Raw genomic sequence first — 23041 nt, forward strand, 5'->3', positions numbered from 1 at the left:
TTTTGGTGGGACGCTTTGATTTGTAAATTTACCTGTCACATCTTTACAGAATCTGAACGCAGCAATCTTGGAGGGCAAGCAGACACTTGAGAGAATCCTAGGGAACAGTTTTTAAACCGTCCTAGTAAGCACTGATAACCCCCAGGAGAAAGGGCACACACACAGTCACCAGGATGGCTGTGAGGCAGGACCCTCCGTGCTGAACGGAGGGCGATGGGATAGCACGGACACTCAGGGCAGGACGCCTGCGTGCGAGAAAGAGAAGGCGATTGGTCAGCGCTTCCGAATGGTTCCCAAGGCCACAAGCGAATCAGCGCACGGGCGCCTGGCTTTATTTAATTTCACATTGGTAATCAAGATTCTTTTTTTTTTCTCCATTTTCCGACACCGGAAAGTCCCTATTGCAATGGACGACGGCAACGCCATGTCCAGCTTCTTCTTCTGAAACATATGATTTTTTTTCTTTAACGTGGGTTTCAACACAAACAGCCTGTGTGAAGATGAGGTTTAGAGTGATTTTGACTGGAAACAGCTTAGATCCTCTCTGTTGCCTCTGGGTCGTATGTACGTATGCGTCATATGAAGGCGAAAGAACAGTGAGCAAATAGCCATATAGTGCTCAGGTTTTAGGACAGACTGGAATACGTCAAGTACTGGGCTTCAGTGGAGATGCACTCAAAGAAGTCTGCTTAGAAATATATTAGGAAGCAAGCAGCAGGGATCTGAGTTGTATTAATTAGAATATTTACTGTCACCAGAGCCCTTGCTGGTGTGCAGTACAGAAATAAGTGAAAACGTCGATTTAAATGTTTGTTCTACGAGGTCTAATTTGTATGAAACCAGAATGAAGAAGTTCTATGCAGGGGGAGTGGGCAGAAGAAAGCAAAGCCTTTATCTCTGCCCTTTAAATGACCGAGCGTTATGCGTGGCTACTGCAAACCTAAAAGAAACACAAACAGCCCTTTACGAGGACTCCTACCACACATCCAGATCAGAGGCTGGAAACCAGACAGGGTTTTTTTAAACAAGCTTGTTTTGATACCACCCTCATTTTTCCTGGGACGTACAAAACAAAGGGACTCTCCGCTTCTGGTGCCAAGACCTGCGGCGGTCCCGGCAGGCCAGGCAGGCCATGCGAACCCCAGCCGGGGCTTCTGGGAGCACGCGCTGGACCCCGCCGGTGCCTGCCCAGCGCCCCGCAACAAGCAGCGGGCCGATGGGGGGTCTGACTGCTGGCGCTGGAGATGGCGCGGCGCCGGCGCCCCAGGGCCGGCAGGGGCCACAGTGGGGTGGAGGTCACCGGCGGGGGAAGAAGCACTGCCAGTGGGGACAGCGCGCGGCCTTTGAAGTTCTTGGAACTAAACGCAATTCAAAACAAGCCCTGAGAGGTGGCGCTTTGCAGGGATAGCTCTTGGCGATGCGATGTGAGGGAATTTATTTTTTTTTCTCCCTTCTTCATCTTATATCTCCGGATTTTCTTTCGCGTGAGCTTAGGAGAGAGCCTTGCAGCAGTGTTGTTTCTTCGCTCAGCAGACACACAACACACAACACGTTTCCAGGCCAGACGCACCCTTTCGAGGGCAACCTGTGGTTCTGTCAGTAGCATCAGCAGTGATCAGGTAAAGCTCCTAGTGCTCTGTTAACGGCTGTCTGAGATACAGAAACTACCAGCCTTTAGCTTTTATTAAACACGAGCTTCTGAAGTCCTTTATTATTATTAGAATTCAATAGTAATCGTAGTAGCAGCTAAGACATACAGTATGCTGCTGGTGTCCAGATTGATCTGTTAGGATTAATAAAAGAAAACCAGATTTTAGGAAAGGGATTTGCCCTTTGAAGGCCTTAACAGAGCCAGGCAGCTGGAGCACTACAGCAGACGCTGCCCTTCAAGCATCTGCGCGGCACTGACCTTATGGATGTCTGCACCTAATTGTCCAGGACTACTGCATCAGACTCCTCAGTCAACAGCGAGCTCGAGCCAGACACTTCCCCTTAATGATAGATGATGGCCTCCCTCTGGAAGAACCGCCTCCTCTGCTGCCCTAGATTGGGCGTCCTGGTCCATAATTGTGAGGGGTGTGACAGCGGCGCTGAGGCTGGAGGAGGGAGCAGGTGGAGGGGAAACGGTGGGGGTGGGGGGGCCGAGAGCTAGGTGTGTGTGTGGCGGTGGGGGGGGGGGGGGGGGGTGATAAAGCCCTGAGACGTCTCCTTTGGTTTACGGGATGCACGGTGCCGTCCGTGTGCGGCTCTGTGTGTGTAAGTGTTAAATCAGGGAACGTGATGGACTGTTGCTCTGTTCATTTACTGCTAGGAGATAAATAAACGCTCTAGAAATTGGGGAGGGGGGGGGGCGGGGCCAGCAGCCCATTGTCACGCCTGAGTGACTTGAGCAGTAAGACAAAGGGGTCCCACAGCAAATTATCTGCCATGGCAACAGTGTTTCAAAGCCAGTGTGATGCTCTTGTTCTTACTGGGCAGAGACATTCCGACAGCAATGACAATGGTCAGAGTCACTGATGGAAGGGCTCGCACGCTGCTCCTGAGAAACTCTCTCTCCCTCGATTTTTTTTTCCATTATTAAAAAGCTTTGTGGCCACGTTTCCAAGGTGCCCCACGATGCAACGCTTTTTGTTAAACGCGATCGGTCTTAGCCCAGTGTTCTCCAGCAGCGCTAGATTTGGAAGCTGAAGAATAACACAAGTATGGCACAGGCTTTTATCTGAAGTGCCACAGAAGCTAATCCATCATTTCACATGCTTCCTCATGGAAAATAATAAAAAAAACTGTAGGGCACTAAATGAATGAATCCGCAACAGTAATTCTGACTTTGGTCTAGTTTGCAGCAACTAGCTAGCCCAGATCTGCAAGCCTGTTTTAATCTTGACCTGAATGAACTATTCCTCGAACTCTGATCCTTCTATAGGTGACACTGGATCCCCTACACTGTGAGCTGCATGATATCCTGAGTCCACAGGGGCCTGCCAGGTAGCATAAATCTCTTAGAAGCCCTGAAAAGAGGGGATACGATCTGAAACCAGCACATAAGAAAACAGCCCACAAACCTTAATTGACACTGCCAGACAATGCAGCACACACACCTGCACTGGTTCCAATAAATAAACCGTCCATCTTTCGGGCAAATGCTGACTGGAGCCACAGTCTCCTGATGTTCTTCCAAAACCACCGCAGTGAATCTGATGCACTAAAGTTTTATTCTTTTCAGATTTCATGACGCACCGACTCTCGTGTAACTCAGAATTGAGTACTGGACGTTTTGAGCCTGACTGCTTTTATTTTATGCAGAACCGAACAGACAGAGGTGATATTAGAATAGCAAATGTACTGCTTATGCATTTCGCCAGTGCCCATAAAACCTGAAATGGATCCCCCTTACTGGAATGGGATTCTTGTTCCTTCCACAGCATAAGATCCAAGTGAGGAAATTAATTCTTCAGAGAAAATAAAATTACTCACCGGGGTTTAGGACGTCTATCGCAATCAGCAGAACCACTGATCAGTAAAAAAACTTTGATCCCTATCCGATTATTACATCACATATTTCCGTCTTTAAAACAAGTCAACCTTAATTAGGCACGAAGACACTGCGAACAGAGAATAAACACAGAGCTCATCTGAAAGAGCAGCACAAACGCTGAGCAACCACAGGCTTCCAATCTCTTCTTTTTTTAAAACCTACTATTCATGTAAAACAAGGCAGTTTCTTGTGTTCCAGACACTTTTTTTTTAAAAAGCACCTAATCAAACTTATTGTGTGTTCAGGTTAAAGTGTGGGACTCAAGCATTAAGAAAAGCGACATTAGCACTGTTCACTGAGCAGTATTTGCATTGGAGGATCATCTGATTCTGCACAGAAGGCCGCATTAGGAATCAACATCCAACAAACATCCTCCACTAACATATAAATCAGCAAAGCCGTTTGCGCGGGGTCTTTACTGCAAGTTCCTCGAATTCTCCTGAGTGTGTCTTGCACCTCCCATGCAGAGTGTGCACAGAGCAGTCAGCCCTGCTTCGCAATGCAGGTCTGAACACCAGAGCAACGCCTCCTCCCCCCTCACACCCCCCCCAGCGGAGGCAGGCTGGAAAGGTGGGGAACAGGGAGAGACAGAGGTGATGCTGGCTGTGCTGGGCTGTTGGAGGAGAGGGGGCAGGAGGAGGAGGAGGAGAGGGGGTTGAGCAAAGCCTTAGAAAGCAGGAAGCACTTCGCTGTCTGATCACGTCCCCAGTAAGCGACATGATTGAAGTGAAATTTAGACCCGAGATAAATGAACGGCCATAATCGAGGGGGCCAGGCAGGCGCCACAGCAGGCTTCTGCATCAGCATCCGATCCTCTAATGCTCGTCTTTACGGGGGAAACAATAAAAAAAACACCTATGCAGTACGTCTCGCAGGATCCCTGCAGCATTAAATATTTATGCACAACAATCAGAAAGCAGAGCAGGGTCCAGTCATGCTGAGGTATGCATCTGATGAGATAAGACAGGGCCCTTACTTAACACACACGTGTGCAGAGGCAGCTCCAGCAGCTGAGTGAGGTCCTTCTCCTGCAGCTCCAACACAGTTTCACAGCAATTAAGAGTAATCATGGACCAGGGACACGTGTGTTTAGAAATCCCTCAGCCTGTTCCAGACTCACACGGGCCATCGGCCGTTCCGCAGATAGGATGGGAGAGCGGGTGAGCTGGGAAGGGGATGGATCTGCTCCAGGCAACTAGGAATTCCACAGGAGCCCTGCTCAATCACGCGGAACCACAGCCGGATTACCGACACCCCACCAGTTACACACAGTCCCACAATTCCAGAAAAAAACTCAAGAGGCGATGAGATGCTTTGGGGAGCCTGTGCAGGTCATAGCTCTGGCACACAACCGAGTCCACAGCCCCCCTAATTGTGCACGGCAAATCAAGAGTAACAGGAGAAATCTCACTCTGCCTCCCTCCCTCCCTCCCGACTCTGGAGTGAAAACGAAGGAGATGGCAGGGGCTGAGTGAATGTGCTGTGTGTGGTGGCTGTGCCAGGCGGGGAGGCTGGCAGGCTGCGTGATGGGAGGGCACCATTCACTGCTGCAGAAACAGCATGCCCCCTGCCTTTCCCCCTGCACAAGATCACACAACTCATCCCGCTGATCCCTGCGCACAGACAGCCTGCCACTCTTGCTCTGCAGCTCTCTCTCTCCCTAACCTGATAATTTATGCCGGGCGCGTGCATATGTTACTTCCCCAGCCAGGGTTAACTGCTGATATTCCACTATTGTTTTTGATGTTTTCACTCATAAAGGAGAGAAGGAAGGAAGAGCAGGCGACTGGGGAAAAAAGGCTCGTCCTGTCTCTCCGTCTTTCCCTGCAGCTCCAACCACACAGTTACATGCGTAATTAAATAAGTCAGTACCTTTTACTAAAGAATCAGGCAGGAATAAATTAATTTAAAGAACTGGAAAAGGAATATCCTTGCTTCTGTTTCTAATTATCCTGTATTCGATTTTTTTAACGGGATATCAACTGACACAAGCGCTAATGATGAAACAGGGCAGATCTGCTGAGGATGCCCACGCAAATCCGACATTAAAAGTGATAAATCACACCTGTCCTTACAAACAATGCACCGGGTTCGCAGAGACCAGACTTCCACAAGTGGGGTCCAACCTTATTTTCTGCTAAATGCGATTGTTGTGTTGCCAAAACATTTAACCCCAGCAATGGTTAAAACTCAGACTGGAGTCTATTTAATAAATAACGCACCAAGTTTGTATTACTCAGATCTCAAGGCGTTTTACTTCGAATGCTCATTTTGTGTCCCAGTACATGTCATGTACAGTACAGTAATGTATCTAAGTTAGTAATAATAGCAATAATACCGACAGTAAAATCAGACCAAAAACTAAGACAAAATTCAGTCTCTGAAGAAGGACAGTTCACCTTATGTCTTAATATTTATTAGTTCATATTCATCTCGGAAATATAGAGAACATTTTAACCAACACCAGTAGAATCAGACTGGGGTAAGAGTCTCTGAAGTCAACAGTGCCTGAAAGCCATTTGTATTCCAAAAATGATTCATTCAACTTTCCCCAACGCCAGAGAGAAACTCTACAAATAAGTCAGCAGTGCCCTAATCAGGAACACCCAGACAATAAACTACAAATCATAATTCTTTGCATGCATGTAGCATCTTTCATCCCGCAGGTCTTCACATAAAGGAGGGGACCCACTCCATCCTCCAGTGAAGTGCAGCCCCACGGTGATCTTGTATGCTCTGCACCCCTTTAGTGTCACCTGACGTCCTACCCCATTCTCCGCCACTGTCCTCCAGGAGGGGACCGAATTTAGGGCAGCTCTGATTGTCAAGGATAACAGCTCCCTGGGAAGCAAACATTATAACTCCACTCTACTGCTATACATCCACTGCTAGGGAAAAAACAGTCATCCACTAACAAGAACATGTAGCTGTCAGCGGTAGAGGGGAAGGTGAGCACATGTTCGAATATCGGTGGACATCCACCAGGGATCACATCACTAACATTTACACTTTCTGACATGTTCTCGCCAGGCAGCCACGCCACTGATTCCCTATCTTTTGGTTCTTCACACCCACTTCATGACTGGTTTTGCAGTTCTGCACACTGATCGGCCCTGACCAGCCCCAGACTCTCAGCCCGAGCCCCACCACGCAGGGGCAGCGCCGAGAGCTCCCTCCGCCCGCCGTCTCGGCCACCTCGGCGCACAGCGGCTCGCCTTCCGCGCGCTCTCCGGCCCCGCTCGCTTCCCAGACCCCCTGGTGCGTGGCCCAGCTCCGCCGCGGCGCCCTTCCGGTCCAACCAAACCCGGCCGGTCCCGCTCGCTTCCGCTGCTCTCGGGTTTCAGCTGTCCGCGAAACAGGAGCTGGACACAGTCCCTGAAAGCGCATCCCCGCGTTCCAGTTCAGTCTGGCTCATTTTTTTGATCAGTCTAAGAATCGGGCTTTCCGTGGCTTTATGGAATATTCTTCCTTCAGAGAACAGAAAGGAAGGGGGGGGGGGCAACCATGAGCTCATCCCTCTGGAGCCCTTTCTTCCTCACATCTCTGCTGAGCGAAAGTTAATTACTGAAAGATATTGAATGGAACCCTGCCTGCCCTGAGTCTTAGCTGAACTTTTCACATGCAGAGGCTGCCTGAGAGTGTGAAGCTCGCGGAGCAGAGTCACGTCAACTTCACGCCTGTGTGGAAGTCAATAAAATCCCTTCTGCAGCCTAGAGCCCGCTGCTTCAGTTGGGCGAGGGGGCTGTGTGTGATGTGGGGGAGCGTCTCCCTTTGTGTAGCGCTTGTGTGCGCCTGGGTTCTGGATTGAGTCTTAACGGGCAGGAGAGGCCATCACTGCTGCAAAATAATCAAGCACCCGAAGTCGGTAGCCTAAGTGAAGGCGTGACATACTCGGAGACTGTGCCCTGCTAAAAATCCCAGAAGGTCTTTCCGTGAGGAAGTAGACTGCCTCCCAGTCGGAGGGCTTGTGCCGCCTCTCTCTCTCTCGCACACGCACACACACGTAGTCACCCCCCAAGGCCAATCTAGACCGATCAATGCCATTTCAGTGATGTATGGGTTAATGAAGGCAGTTTTAACACTTCCCCGGCACATTCGGCTGGGCTAGATTACTCTCGTCTTCAGAGCACGTTTCTATCGCCTGTCAGGAGGACGTTGTGGGTTATTGCTTCCACCCATTCCCGGCTGCCAGGACGCAGCTCCTGAGTGGTAGATTAAAGATGTACTCTCTGTGTCACCCCTCCCCTTCGATCCCTCGCGCTTTACATACAGCATGCAGAGGAGCGGGTAGGTGTGTGTGTGTGTGTTTGTATGGATTAGTGGAGCAAGGATATAGGCATGCATTAATAAGGAAATTGCAGCATCTACAGGATCCATTCGGCACGCAACCTCCTCAATCACTTTCTTCCCTTCTAGTTCTTATTTAGAAGCTTTGCAAGCTTGCAGTCATCGGCGACACAATGGAGGCTTCTTCCACGATTCTATCTATTAACTGGTAATAAGGGGGATCGTGCTGGGAGCATTACAACACTTCTGGGACAGAGCGCTCATTAAAACTGTTCACGTATTTCCAAGGAGACAGAGCTACAGAAGGAAGAACTGCCCTAAGTGGCTCTGTCAGGATACACACACACCGCCCCCCCTGCCCTTCTCCAGCTCCATTCCCGTCCTCAAAAGAAATAAACAAGGAGAGACAAGAGCAGCATCACCTTTTAGTAAAACATTTCTCATTACCGTCTTTTCCATAATTTTTAACAGAGAGGAGGCTCAAATGTTCTTGTTAGCAAAGCGAGCAAAATATTCTGGCTATTAAATGACTGGCACACATCCAGCACAGTTTCCTCAGCTCGTGGGTGCCTGTGTACACGGTGTGTGTGTGTGGTAAGTCTCATCACTTTATCAATAAAAGCCTGATTTTCTTTCCTTCCTTCTTAAAAAGAAAAAAAAAGTGACATTGGCCTTGAAACCTGTTATTATATTGCCTCCAGGACAGGCAGCTTAAAATGAGCTCTGCAGTAACCATGGTTACCTCCCTGGAGAGGCGAGCACACTTGTTTATCTCTGGCCAGTGTGCACGCTTGAGCCACACCGCGAAGCCGCGAAGCCGCGCAGCCCCAGAACAGCTGTGAGATCCCGTCTCGCGGAGCCGCTATTGATCTGACGCCAGAATCATCATTTCCGCAGCCTCCCAGAGACACTGCTGGAAATGTCAGCCCCTGAAAAGACTGTATCTGCACTAATAAAACGCTTGGAAGGCAAGGAGAGATGAAAGGGTAAAGAGGGGAGGGCTGGGCTAGGTGTTAGGTGGAGTGGCGGCGGTGGTGGGGGGAGGACGGGGACGGAGAACCCAGCTTTGCTCAACCGCTGAAGCGAAAACGCAAATTGAGCTAAGCACGTCAGTGGGCCGGCAGACACTGTTAAACAGAAAAACCTCTCCCGTCAACTGCTAGAGTATGTTGATGTCAATGTCGCGGTGTCTGGAGGCGGTGTATGGGAGATGTCAGGCTGTTTAAGTCAAGGGGTTGACCAAGCACAAACCCAGCAGCCCCCCTCCACTGCAGATCTCTCCCCCCTGCGAGAGGCTCAGGCCTGCCTGACACCGGCGGAGGGGCCCCGCACTCAGAACCGATACGCGTCCAGGGGGCTTCCGGGGCTGCGCGCCGGCTAGAGGGGCGACCCCCAGCTCAGCCCCCAGACAGAAAGGCCCCCGGGTGCTCTCTCGCCACCGCGCGGGGCCCGCAGGAAATCTCTACCGTGTGCGCCACTAAAAATAGCGAGCCCGTTTCTAGACAAGAAAACCATGCAAGTGCAGGTTGGGAAATGTTATTTTTTTCAATATAAATCAGGAAAGTAAAAAAAAAAAGTAGTTTTGAGGAATACCTGAGAGGTTAGCACCAGAGTCACCCTGCTAAAAATAACGCAGTTCCTGGCCCAGCCTCCCCCGAGGAGACACAGGCCTGCTCTCTGCAGCCTCCTCGCTGGTGCCCTATTTCACAAGTGCTCCCTGCTGCATTAATAATAAGCCTCTGTATTGTCGTCTTTCCTTTCTCTCTCACACAACCTTCCCAGAACATATTAAAGTGCACTTCAAAAAGTCCCTGCATCCCTCCATTGTGATTATAAACAATTCTTTCTCTGCCCCCACCGTACTGAAAGCTGTGAGGCCAGGCTTGGCTATATTTATCGTATTTCCCATTATCAGCGAGCGAGAGAGGGAAGGAGGATGGGTTCATTAGGCAGTGTTTCCAGCTAAACACTGAATAAATTCCAGGATGCAAGGTCGTCTGAGAAAGACCCTTCATTCCTCCCAGCTGAAATGGCAATCGCTGCCTTTTTTTTCTTTACAATGTTTTCCATAGCATTGTGGATAAAATCGTTCTGTAATTATAAAGGCTCAACCTTTGCAAAAAGCGCTTCTTCTGCCTTCTCTTGCCTATTAATCACCTCGCAGCGAGAGGCTGTTTCTTCTCAGTGCCCCTGTGAAGAGATGCACTGAAGATCAATCGCCAGGAACTTTCTCCCAGCCAGGCCAGGCTCCTCATAAACATGTGACGCAGCCGGGAACGCAGCAGCGGTATGTTTGTGACAAGCTCTGGGAAGGGAAGAAAATGCACACAACCGTATCTGAGAAACACCGTAAGCTAAAATAATGCTTCCTGTCAGCAGAGCGAAGCTCAATCAAGCATTTCCTAGCCCTGTGCACTTCCAGCCCCAAATGCGTTCAGCTGCTAGATGCATCGGTAATAAACGCTTCTTGTCTTGTCCCTGTAGACTGAAATGGGCTAATTGTGCGAGCCGTGCCAGCGCAGATGAGGAATGATTTCCCCCTAATGCGGCCGCTAATGAATGCTGGCTGGAGGTGAGAATGAATCAATGAGTTGCAGCCAGAGTACGCAGGCGCTCCGACTACACCGCGCAGAAGACTTTCTCTGTTTGAATAATGGGTGTCCTCTCCTGCTTCCCCAATGCTGCTGTAATCTCACCTCCTGCAGACACAAATTGTTCAGATCCGAGGCCGGGGTCAGAGGCGAGGGTTATTATTCCTAATGCGATGAGGCCATTAGGACTGGCTGTGGCTCAGTGGGGCGCGGAGAAGGAAGGAAGGCCTCTGTGGTTTTACGGCTGGAAAAGGTAGATATTAATTGTGTTTTGCCTTGATGGAAGCAGCTTCTGTACAGGGCGTTTGATGGAATAAAAAGTTCGTTTTCGCATCCTTAAATGCACTGCTTGCTTCTCGAGTAGGGAGTGTATAGTGTGCGCATTGCACATGGCAAATTTCCCCCCGTTACAGCTTCAGTGCAGCACGGAGAGGATAGGCAGGGGGCAGGAGCTGTCATTCCTGGAGGTGTTGCGCCTGACCCAGCTGGGGGGGGAGGGGGGAGCGATAAAAAGCTTCACAGCGAATCAGCGTGTTTGAACTGAGGAACAGTGAAGTGCAGCCACACAGAGCCAGCTGTGGAGGCGGCGGAATGGAGGCTTGTATAACGAGACGGCAGCCTGCTCAGACATGCAGCTGCTTCTGTTGACGCTGCTGGTTGCCGCTGTTCGGATTTGCATTAGGGAGGCAGGAGAAAAGAACTGCTTTAGCACAAGGGTTTACCTGGGCCTGCCTTGAGCAAGCGAGTGTGTGTGAGTGAGCGGGAGAGACACACGGATGAGAGAGCCAATTCAGCCCCTGTTAAGGCTGACACGCTGAACCTTACAATGCAGCCTGAAAGGGCTCAGGCTTTCATCAATAGATGCCAGCATATCTCCTTAAAACAAATCCATTACTCGGATGCTCATATATATGCAAATGAGTCCGAGTATGCAAATGACCCAGGAGAAACCTGCTGTGCCTCCCAGGTTCCAATAAGATATTCATGAGCCTGGTTGTTGAGCACCTGATTTGGGGCGGCTGCTGGTGAATGGAAATCCTATTGCGGATCGGTGATAAGCAGTTCAGCTCACCTCTCTGGGAGCAATGTCATTCATCTGAGTGCCAGACTAGAGCGTTTCATTACAAGCCTCCTGTCTGAGCCTGGCTCTCCGTGACACCAGGAGGAATAATGATCAGGGAGTGTCGGCGCTACAGAGGCACAACCTGCCACCCTGGGGCTCGCAGCAGCTGCCCCCCAAACTTCACATCCCAGCGCGGCCCGCCGCACGACTGCTCACGCCTTCCGCTCACCGGGCTTAGGAGCTCGGAGAGGAAGGGGAGGAGGAGGAGGAGGAAGGAGGTAACGGCAGTGAAGGCGATCCCCGGCGCTTCTCTACCTCAAGCTCGTGCGTGTGACCGAAGGGCCCTGAACGGAATTCCCCAGCCGCACGGCGAAGGGGCCCAGCGCCCTCTCCCCCTGCCCCGGCACGAGCAGACCCAAGTGGGGTCACTGGAAAACAGACATGTGCACAAGGAGTGGGAATGAAGGAGACGCAGCGATCCTGAATGTTTCTGGGAGCTAGTGAAGTGGCTGGGTGCCACCGGGCGACTGCACCGGGCACGACCAGCAGCCAGCAGGCACCCGGGTGACGATTCATAAACAAAAGACAACGATTTCTGAACTTTCTGAACAGCAGCAGCACGAGCGTCCTCCACAGAGGGCATTTCCTGCCAAATAATTGACCTTGTGTCTCATTCCCTGAGCTCGCCCTCGGTTCTGAGACACTTAACTGCGGCTACGGTCAATTATGTCGCAGGTAATTTTCGCCGTATTGGATATTAAAGTTTAATTAGGGAAACTAGAGGCATTTAGGCAGGCTAATGTAATAACGGCACGCGGCTGCGTCTGGGAGGCATGAGCTGGTCCAGGTCCTCCTTGGCAAAGGAAAAGGCTGAGGAGCCGGAGGTGCTTCTTCACTGTGACTTTCCATCGGCTCCGAGGAGGAGCGCTACTCTCTCCTGCCAGACACTCCCGTCCCCCAGCTCGCCCCCGTCCCCCGTCCCCCAGCTCGCTCCCGTCCCCCGTCCCCCGTCCCCCAGCTCGCTCCGTCCCCCGTCCCCCGTCCCCCAGCTCGCCCCCGTCCCCCGTCCCCCAGCCCTGAGCCATGAACCGCACAGCGACGTCAGTCCTCCCCCCGCCTTCATCGCCCTCATGACCCCTCTCTGACCTGGGGCCCTCCCCGCCAGGGCGGTGACCCCAGACCGGGGCGCACGAGCTCCAGCGCAGCGACGCCTTCCGACAGAACAGCACAGAAGGATTCTCTGGGGAAGCTCGGGCCTTTGCGGAAATGGAAAAGAGAGCTGGTGGTTGACGCCCCGTGTGCCGCGGACACGCGATGAGACCAGCTGCCGGTCCCGTCACGCGATCTGACCCCGCAAACAGCCGAGCGGCCGCCGGGACGGGCACGACGTGACCAGCGCAGAGACCTCCCAGAGCTGCCGGGCCCTCGCTTCCCTCTGGGTGAAGCACAGAGCGGAAAAACACATGAAATGGAAAATATCCGGCAGCATTTGCCGGTGGGAAGTGTACAAAATCAAGCTTGTTCAGCGTGTTGCGGGGCCGCCGTCCCCCTGCAACGTCCAACAGCTCTGACAGCCAGCAGACGAGTCAGACGAACGAGAAGCTGGTCGAGACCGGGGCAGCAGCTCTTCCACTCACCGCCTGCACGTCTGGACACGCAGCTGGGCAGGAGCTCCCCATGAGGCCGAGTATCCCGGCAGGGCCAGTGGGTAGAACAGTCCCCTAACTGCCCCCCTCCATCCGGCTTTCCTGCGGCTGCACAAACACCGCCAGTCGGGTCACTCGGAGGCTGAATGGGAACCGCTGACGTGGCTGACGAGGGGCTGCAGGTGGTTCTTTCTAACCGGCAGCGTGTGGGAAAGACACTATAAAAGTGATCCACCAGGACCGAGAGGCACGGGGATTCTTCATGTGTAACCCCGCGGTCTCAAAATCGCGAATGCCCTGCCAGGACAAGCCTGCTCTAGAAACTTAACTATTTATGGCAGATGCATTTTTCTGCATTAACGCTCCCTCTGCTGTATGTTGTCCCCCGCGTGACACATGACAGCAAGCCATAAGCTTTGATAAATGGCCCCCCCCTCTGACGCAGCCCTACCTACAGTAAGACAGGATACACTTGCATGCGGATTGCTTCACAGGCTGCGTACGTGCGGAAAGGTCTCTCGATTCACAGCAAACCTGTGACAAGCCCCAACCACAAGCGCATCACACCAGAGCCGCAGTTTGCTGCCCGTGTTTATTAGTGGAAAGGCGCCTTGCCAAAGAAAGGAAAAAAAAAGTGAAGCCCTTGTGATAAAATATACCCTTCTCCCTCTCTCGGCTGCTGAAGGATGCTCCTTTTTCCCTGCACTACTTCATACATCTCATCAATGTCTCACTGCCAGAGGCCCTCTTAATGTCAGACAGTCTAATAACTCACGACTGTCTTCTCCAAATCCCCGTGCATGCTCAGGTGAAAGCAACACCGCTGGGAAGCAGAACACAGATCTCGCTCGAACGCAGCAGATCAGGAACATCAAGGGCACCTTCTGAGGTGCTGTGGGAGCCCGACATCTAAAGATGCCCCAGTAAAAAAGAACATCCCCACCTGTAGAGGGTACAGCCTACAGAGCAGGGAGACGCACGCCCAGGCCTGGAGATCTGCAAAGCCTTCATTTCTTCTTGCTCTCGTCTCTGCATCGCGCGACCAAGCCACTCTTTTTATCCCCACCCCCCAGCCCGATCAGGGAGAACTTCTGTTTTTGCAGGTTATTACCCACCTATGCCAGGGTATCGCTGCCCACGGGCCCCGTGAGCTGGGGGCCAGTCGTGCGAGACCCTGCCCAGCGCCCGGGAGGGCCTGTACATCAAGACACGCTCGGCGGGGTTGCTATGGCGATGTCAGCGTGACAGGGGTCGCGGGGGGTGTGTGAAAGGTTAATCTGTGTGTCAGACAGGCGGAGGCTGGGGGTGGAGGTGGCCAGCGCGGAGGTGGCGGGAGGGGCGCTGGGAAGACCTGGCGCGACACGCTGAGCCGGGGGGGTCGCAGGCGCTGGGGGGGTCGGCTGTGAGTGACACTGCGAACACTCTGCTTCACCAGCCGGCCAAACCGAACCGCAGCACAGCGCGGCGCGGGAATGAGAGCAAACCTGTCCGCCTCACGGGGAGAAATGAATGACTGTGCCCTTACTGGGAGCACCGAAGCACACAGCCTCACAGACACTCGTGTCATCAGGCCCCTCGCTTGGCCAATATTATTGATAAAGTCTGCCTGCAGTGGGTTTCGGATAATACAACCAAAAGCTAAGGGGGTTGTGTTTCAGGAAGTTCTTTCTTCCCCCCCCCCCCAAACGTATTGTGTTTAAAGAAAAAAAAACGTGCAAGGGAAAAAGAAGGCTTCATGCTCAAATTCATTCCGAGGGAAGAGTTCAGTAATGATACCCAGAATAAACTCTGTAGGAATACAACTATGCACAGAGGTACCCTGATCAAAGAATAAATTCCCTTTGCTTCACTGGAGCGTAGGACTTGACTCAAGCTTTTCCAGCTCATTCTTCCAGTTACAAAACAGCTTTAGCTACAGTGCACACCAGTGCCACATGACTCGTCTTCCCCCGACCAGCATGCTTGATAAAAAGAACTTTGCATAATCAGCTGATTTCGGTAATCCACTCCCGGTTCGGAGCAGGAGCCTAGCTGGAGCTCCCGGAGCCCTTCAGCCCTGCAGCAGCACAGCTTTCTGCCAGCAGCTTAGACTAGAGAGCAGCCTTACGAAGACACCTGCTGTCCCAGGGGACTGCTCCAGCCTGTAGTGCATTCTCTGTTTATGTGGTCCTGCATACTGAGCTGCAAAACACATTCTTCAGGCACAGACACTGCAAGACATCCTAGGCATTTTTTTTTTTTTCCAGTGCATATGTCTTCTCTTTAAACCCAGACTCCTACCTGCCACAACAGCACCAATTATAATCTCTCTGGCTCAGGTCCACTTGACCCAAATCAAATTGCCATATGGATTGTGCTTCAGAAAGGAACATCTTGCACTGATTTTTTTAATTCCCCTATAAAACACCAACCCGACTGACACCCGAAAACCTGTTTCCTCTGCGCGTGCGCCTGCCTGCCCAGCCTTTTTACAATTAGATTTCCTTCCTCGAGGAAGCGCGATTAAAAATAACAAAGGAGGTTTGGGTTGTTTTTTAACCCAGCCAGAGTTAAAAAGGCTCAGACGCGCACACACAAGAATTGATCTTGAAGGAATGCTTTCAGAAAGTAAAGCTTTCTGACTCCCGCACAGGCAATTTCAGTGAAAGCAGCTGCGCAGGCTGGGGGTGCCCAGGGCTCTCTGCACGGCTCAGACTGACACAGAGCCCAGCGCGCCGCAGGGAAGACAGAGGGAGCGCGCCACACTTTCTCCTGCTCAGCGGCTCCATGTCAACAAAGCCAGGTTTCAGCATTTAAAGCACTCTGTGTTGCAGCCTTGTGTTCTGAAGTGACAATTAGCGCACTGGAAGTACCAGCAAAGTGGGAGGGGGAGGACAGAAATGTCAACGACAAAAAATCCGAAGCGTCTGCTAACATGCTGCTCATGCTGGTCACCTGGACAAAGCCAGATGAGCACCGTTCCTGGAGCACCACAGAAAATGCAGGAGTCAAGTTCTCCTCCCCTCCCCTCCTTCCCATTCCCGGAACAGCCTTCTTATCAACAGGGATACACTGGTGTCTGGCGAACACGCTGCACTTTGGGAGCAGTGAGCTCTTAATGCAGAGCAGCTGCTGAAATGTAGGAGGCAAAGGGAACTACAAAACAGCGCGGAGCACAGAGGCGGCTGCCCGCAGAGCAGCTGATGGCAGGCAGCTCATCCGCTCTGTCCCGTAAAAGCCTGGGGTAGGTGGAGCTGGCATACGCGTCGGCTCAACGTGTCCCTACCCCTCCGCCCTGGTCCCCTGGGCTTCTCGCTGACAGGATCGGGAGCCAGATCCGCAGCGCTGTCCGTCCGGATTGATCCGGTCTGTCTCTCCAGCCTGGAAGCCGAGGAGGGAAGAGGGAAAACCGCACTGAGGAAGGAAACATGCAACACGCTGCCCCCCCTACTCCATTTCCACCCGGCAAGATCAATCGATACAAGAGCATTGATTAGCGCAGACTCTGGCTATCACTCTGCTGTCGCTCCAGGAGGCCCGTCTCCACAGCGCCCCAGTCGAGATCCAAACCTTCAGGAAATACCAAATACCTACATGATTTAATAACCTATACCAATAATGAAGTAAATTCATCCAGAATAACACTATGATTAAGTGGGAACTATTAAAAGCGTGTCTGCAGATCCACTGTGAGCACGCTGCTACACTTGGGGGCACACAGGTAAAAGTTCAATACATACTGAAAAGACGAGAACAGAGTGTTTCAGCTGTGGAGCCTTCTTCTGCTGTGTGGCTCCACAGCTGAAACACTCTCTCGGCCCGGAATAACCCTTTACCTGCATTCGTGCGGCTCCCTGCTGCTCCTCCTCCAGTGAGGTCTGACCAGGGCCTGTCCCCTCCGACCCCGAGAAGCGGCAGGCTTGCTCATTTCCTATTTCTGGGCTTCGTCCGTGTGTCCTCGGCTTGGAAGGTTTAGAAACGGGTCTGGAGCCGAGCCGAGCCGAGCCGAGCCACAGCCAGCGAAACCGGAGGCGCGTTTGTTTATACTCGACGGGACCACGTCACGTCTCGGAATAGCGGGCCTCACGCCGCCCGGTCAGCGCAGCCCCGCGGTACCGTCGAATAAACGTGACGCTCTTACTTCTCCCACCCCTGGTTCCGGTCCAGAGTCCGGGATTCAGGTGCCCCGCGAGAGGTTCGGACCCGAACTCCCTCCGCAACTCTCCGCCCTCTCCGCTCCGCGACGCTGCCGGCTTTCCCAGAGGCCTTTGCTGTTTCATAATAGTAATCATAGTAATCACAATGACGATGTCTTTGATTATTTGAATTCGTGACGACGGTTTAAAGTTGTTCTGGGGGAAAGGGCCGCGAGGCCGGCCTGGGCCCCTCTCGCGCGCAGCCCCGCTGCTCCCGTGCGTGTGCGACAAGACGCGCTCGTGCAGGGCTGTGATTGGTTTGCGGCGAAATGCACCGTTTTTTCCCACAGGCCCTTCGTCCTGTATCTACCTGCAGCATGCAAAGCGAAGGGCGAAGAACGATGCATCCGTGACACCCCATTCGTTTTTGTTAGTTAGTTTGTTAGTTTGTTTGTTTTGTAAGGTGTGCAGTATGTCACCGGTGCGTGTGAGCGCTGCTAGGAGGGGAAGCGGCGCGCGTCGGCCGCCAGTCGCGAGGAACACGCTCGGAGCGTTGCCAAGGCAGCCTCGCGCCCTCCCTCGTCCCGCAACGCCGGGCGCACGAGCTGTCCCTGGGGACCGGGAAGCTCATTCGCCTCCACAGGCTTGCAGGGGTACATCCCCTCGCACCCCGCTCGGGAAGTGAGAGAGGGGGACCCCGCTGGTAGAGACTTTCTTAATCCCGTGAGGGAAACGGCCTCGGCCGGACTGTCCACCTGCAGCGGCCGCGCCAGCTGGGCGCAGGAGGTGTCGATTGGAGTCTGTGCTGACGTGCGCAAAGCCCTTATCAACCATCGGGCAGCAGCAGAATCCATCGATTAAGCGAGCATCGATTCAGGATTGTCATTTTAAGTACGTTTTCCATCAGCCCTGTGCAAATCGAATCACACTGCATGAAGAAGCCTTGTTTGTGGGCATACGAGAGTGAGAGCGGTGTAAAGGTGTATGATGCCCGTTCTTCATTAAATACAGGGTCGAGACACAGCACTACAATATGTCACTCCCTTTGCTGTATCGCACCGAGCACGTGGTGCGCAGGTTACCCACCTGGAGCGGCAGGTAGCGCCCAGGGAACCAGTCTGTACCCCGACAGGGCTTCTGTCAGCGCGGCGCTGTGTTTATTAAAGCGAAGCGAGGAGCTCTGCCTGTTTCCTGTAACAGCAGCAATGCCCCGAACACCTTGACACTGTCAGGGGGAGACTCATCTGACTGCACGCCAGAAAAAGAACATTCCTGTGATCCCCACACGTCGCTGAGCTGGTCTTCTAGCCTCCCATTGGCTGTCGTATAAGCAGTCCTGGCTGTGTCTCGAATATCAATTGCCGTTTTGTAGGAAGCGAAGCGTCCCTGATCGCTGGTGTTGTGTGCGTGTGGTGGAGCCGCTCTCCGGCCCTCAGGCCCGGACCGGGCTGTCGCTCTGCCGAGAGCCCCAGCTGGTCTGCGCCTCGTGTTCGCGGTGGCGAGGCGGGCCGGAGAGGAGCGAGTCTGAGACCGGCGGCCGTGGGGTTTCACGCAGGCTGGGTAAAACCAGACACGAATTCTAAAAAATAAGAACGTTTCCTTACTCTCCATGGCAAAACGAAATTTGAGGTGCGCCCTACAAATTCACAAATTTGAAAACAGCAATGTACCAGGACATTTTCCCGACACTAATAGCTCAATTAATCCTTCACTCTTTTAATTCTGTATAGGGCGCCACGTTTCGTCGTGTGCAGAGCACAACCACAGGACTGTATACCAGGGCTCAGTACCGCAGAGCCACTCCGTCCGCTGGGCTGATGAGATGCCCCCTGCTGGTTAGATGAGGTAGTGCCCCCTGTTGAATACCGAGCTGTTTCTGCCCCCCGGGAACCTGCCCTCTCCACACAGCCCTGCGCGGCGTCGCTCTCGGCGTGCGAAACCGAACCGAGGGCAGGAGAACGGGTTTTCTTAGCCCAGAAACGGGCCTCCACGTCCCGATCCGGGTGTTCGTGCAGGGCGGCCGGGTCTGCTCCCGGATGACGCATCGGAGCGCGTCGGGCGAAACACACCCCCAGGGCGGGCACGGCTGAGGAACAGCCATGTTCTCGGTGTACTGCGCACAACTAGAGAGGGAGGTCATTAATAATCCTCTAATGAATTCCTTAACTTAAAAGATAAATACTTAACACTAATTACAAGCATACCGTAATTAGATTGGCGCACATCAGACAGCAATTTTCTCTCTATTGCTTGTTCAATTACTATCATTTGCCCTGTTTTTTACTCCCGTTTATGTCTCTACTGTTCTAATTCTCCAGAACCGACTCTGTAGTTCTGTGATTGACTGCGGTGAGCCTCAGGTCTGGCCGACAGCCTGCCCCCAGGTCCAGTCCAGGGACTGGTGACCCGGCCCGGTTCGGCTCCGGTCTCCGGGGTTTCCCCAGCCCTAGTGCAGGGGCTCCCGCTGTCTTCCGCATTCCCTTCCTACTGCGGTTTCAATTACTCCATCACTCAGTCACACTGGCAATTTGCTTAATTAGACCTTTAGAAACAAAATGAAACTGTGTTTCCAGCTCTGAATACAGGTTTACAAGTAACCTGAACCCCTGAAGTGCTGGGAGCTGACAGCACCTTCTGGAGAGGGGCTCCGTGTGTGCCGGAGGTTGTTTTCACAATCTGGCGCTTGATGACACAGTTTGGAGAGCAGCTGAGGTGGACAGCGCCGGCCACTGAGGTCCAGAGAGCAGCTGGAGTGGACAGCGCCGGCCGCTGAGGTCCAGAGAGCAGCTGGAGTGGACAGCGCCGGCCGCTGAGGTCCAGAGAGCAGCTGGAGTGGACAGCGCCGTCCGCTGAGGTCCAGAGAGCAGCTGAGGTGGACAGCGCCGGCCGCTGAGGTCCAGAGAGCAGCTGGAGTGGACAGCGCCGGCCACTGAGGTCCAGAGAGCAGCTGGAGTGGACAGCGCCGGCCGCTGAGGTCCAGAGAGCAGCTGGAGTGGACAGCGCCGGCCGCTGAGGTCCAGAGAGCAGCTGGAGTGGACAGCGCCGTCCGCTGAGGTCCAGAGAGCAGCTGAGGTGGACAGCGCCGGCCGCTGAGGTCCTGAGTCTGGAGTGGACAGTGGTGACCCCTGAGGTCCAGAGTGGACAGCGCTGGCCGCTGGGGTGGACAGCTGAGTCCCCTGCTGCCACTGCCCACCTGCGCTGGTGGTGGCTGGGGCTGCACTACTCTTAACTCTGTCCCGGGTTCGAAGGAGAGCCTTTCCATGAATGTGAGCACTGCAACGCTACCGACAGCTAATCAGCTCTTCCTCAGATCAGCCTCTTCTCAGCTGCAGCCCTGCTGTCTCCCCCGGCCGAGGAAGCCGGGCGCAGGGATCGGGCCAGCGACAGCAGCAGCTGGTCCTTCGTCCGTGAAAAAAAATAAAACCACATTCAGAATAATTGCAAATGATGTGGGGATCAGAGAATACTCCTGGAGAGTAACCAAGCTGTGTGACACATCCAACTAGAAGCATTTTGTAATTTCATGATACAAACACACTGGAAAGAAAGTGGGGGGAAAACACAATCTCATTTAGAACAGGCTCTTTAAATAAAAACAGAAGAATTAGCATATTCCAAGGTCGTAAATATGCAGTACAAAACGAGGGCAGAGCTGTGCTGGGCTGTGTCTGGTCCTGGAGGAGCCCTGTGCTCCCAGTCCCACCAGCAGCTCCAGCAGGCGACTGCGCTGTGAGCAGGGAGGTGCGCTGGAGTCCCGCTGGGGCTCCGGCGTCACTCAGAGACCCGGGCAGGGGGAGGCGGAGGAGGAGGATAAATCCCGTCTCAGGCTGCCAGAGGGATGATGGGATCAGGCGAGGCCGCCACATTCCGTGCGTGCCGGATTATCTCCCAGAAAGCAGAACGATCGGATTCCGCCTCCCTCTGAGCCAGGGATCTGCTCACATTCCTCGCCACCCTCCCGGGCTCGGGCACCAGCGCTGTGATGGACTGCACTCCTCCGCTGCTGTGCATAATTGCAGAAATTAGCAGCTAATGAAGCAATACTGAGCTGGGCAGGGCAAGGTTGTGGAACGGTGGGGACCGGAATATCCCGAAAAGCTGAACTGCATGTTTGGACTGATGCGCTCTCTCATTCGAGACTCCAAGGCTCAAACACCGTGTGAGTTCATCTAAAGCCTGCTTTCAGGCCAGGTGAAACTGGAAGCCAGCACTTAGTGATTGTATCTTCCTGGAATGCTGTCAGCTATCAGCTGTAATACCTGATGCATATAAAGTCCATTTATGTCTGTTCCACAAAGGACGGCCGTTTCGTGTTTGTGAGTTAATCCAATTTGGGATTTTAAGAGTTTGAAAATGTATCCTACTGAACAGTCATCTTACCTTCCAAAAGGACACAGCATCACGCTCATCTTGCAGTATAATGAAATACAATAGAATATCATTCAGATTACGGTCAGTACTGAGACAAAAATAGCATTGCTCTTCATTGTCACACAGCCCAGGTTGGGCTATGCCAAGGCTCTGAGGGGCACCTGTGCAAAATCAATCAAGGTTGCACAGTCTGGCACATAAACAGGAAGTCACCAGCATGTCCCGGCTGCAGGAATCTGGAGAGGACTGGGAGCACAGCTATACCAGCGGACAGCAGGGCGCTGCCACACATATTGCTGTCAACCAGGAAATGCGGTGGCCCAGCAGGTGCAGAAAGCACAGCAAAGAGAGACAGATAAGAGGAACGCAATCGATGCTTATTGTATCTCTCAGCAGGCTCAGTACTGAAGTGCAAAGAACAAAATGCAATACTCTGTCTGCAGAGTCAAAATGATTCCTGATCAGCTGCCTCCCACAGGTCCTAAAAGGCAAGCAGTTCAGATAAGAATATCCAACAGCAGCACAGGGAGTGAGGGGCAGGCTGGAGAGGTCGATTTAAAACGAGAGCACTCTCCTGCTCTGGGGATTGAGGTGGTGCTCCTGCCTTCTTCATTTCCACGTCTCCCCTTGTGTGCATCACCAACCCTTGTTCACTCTGCGCTGTTTATTCTTCATGGCTCTGCAAGATAATCAGAACGCTGGAGCCAACTAGCTAGCAAGGAAGCTGGCCAAGTCTGGGTCTGGTCTGGTCTGGGTTCGATTCCAGACCAGGGGTGCTGTCTGTGTGGAGTTGATATGTTCTCCCCGTGTTGGCGTGGGTTTCCTCCCACAGTCCAGAGACTTGCCAACAGCCGAAGCGCTGTCTGGGACAGCCGGCCCTGGTGCCAGTGTGTGTCTGTGTGCCCCGCGCTGGACCCAGCCTTGTGCCTGTTGCTTTCCGAGATGGGCTCCAGCTCCCTCGTGACTCTGTATAGGGTTCAGCTGTGAGAACATAAATGGATAAGGCCAGTTAGAGACAGGTAGATAGAAACCTTTCAGTGGCCAAAGCCTTAACATACAGTAATTGTAACATCTTTCCACGGCCGATTTACATGCACAGAACAGGATCAGAAATCTCTGCAGACAGGTTGACTTTCTGGTGCTGTGCAACAGCCAGAGCTAATTAATATTCATCGTCTCACAACATGTAGATTTCTTACTACGCACACCCTCGGTTCAAGAGACGACAGTGGAATTTTACTTTACTTTTTCCTTCGTGGCCACATGTGAGAACCCGGCGTGCTGCCCACTGCCCGAGCGATAACGATGTTGTCTTGGCCTCTACTCCTGCCATGTCTAAAAGTGGCCCCAACCTCCCAGCGACCTCGTCCTTGGTGAAGGGGTGGCGACTGGGAATCTCACGGTTCTGGCATGTCGCTGCAGCTACCAGCCCG

At 52.9% G+C, this 23041-nt stretch overlaps 1 protein-coding gene and 1 long non-coding RNA gene across 7 annotated transcripts in view; one reads left to right on the forward strand and one right to left on the reverse strand.

Annotated features, from left to right (window-relative positions):
- The window catches only part of LOC107079010 (uncharacterized), a 339701-nt gene extending 320288 nt beyond the window's left edge, over nucleotides 1-19413 (reverse strand). Inside the window, exons 1-2 of one of the 4 annotated variants that reach the window (XR_011182780.1) lie at nucleotides 16938-19413; nucleotides 16388-16482 (exon numbers count right to left, since the gene is read on the reverse strand). This is a non-coding gene — a long non-coding RNA (uncharacterized lncRNA). The remainder of the gene's footprint in view (nucleotides 1-16387; nucleotides 16483-16937) is intronic. The other 3 variants (XR_011182782.1, XR_011182781.1, XR_001479981.2) reach the window with 3 other exon arrangements.
- The window catches only part of LOC102693711 (retinoic acid-induced protein 1), a 37487-nt gene that overhangs the window by 4173 nt on the left and 10273 nt on the right, over nucleotides 1-23041 (forward strand). The window contains exon 1 of one of the 3 annotated variants that reach the window (XM_069181057.1): nucleotides 21316-21396. The exons of the other annotated variants lie outside the window; for them this stretch is intronic. The gene's annotated coding sequence lies outside the window, so the exon portion shown is untranslated. Of the gene's footprint in view, nucleotides 1-21315; nucleotides 21397-23041 lie in introns of those variants that run through there. 3 annotated transcript variants of the gene reach the window in all.

The sequence above is a fragment of the Lepisosteus oculatus genome, chromosome 19, assembly GCF_040954835.1.
Source record: "Lepisosteus oculatus isolate fLepOcu1 chromosome 19, fLepOcu1.hap2, whole genome shotgun sequence".
NCBI classification, from domain to species: Eukaryota; Metazoa; Chordata; class Actinopteri; order Semionotiformes; family Lepisosteidae; genus Lepisosteus; species Lepisosteus oculatus.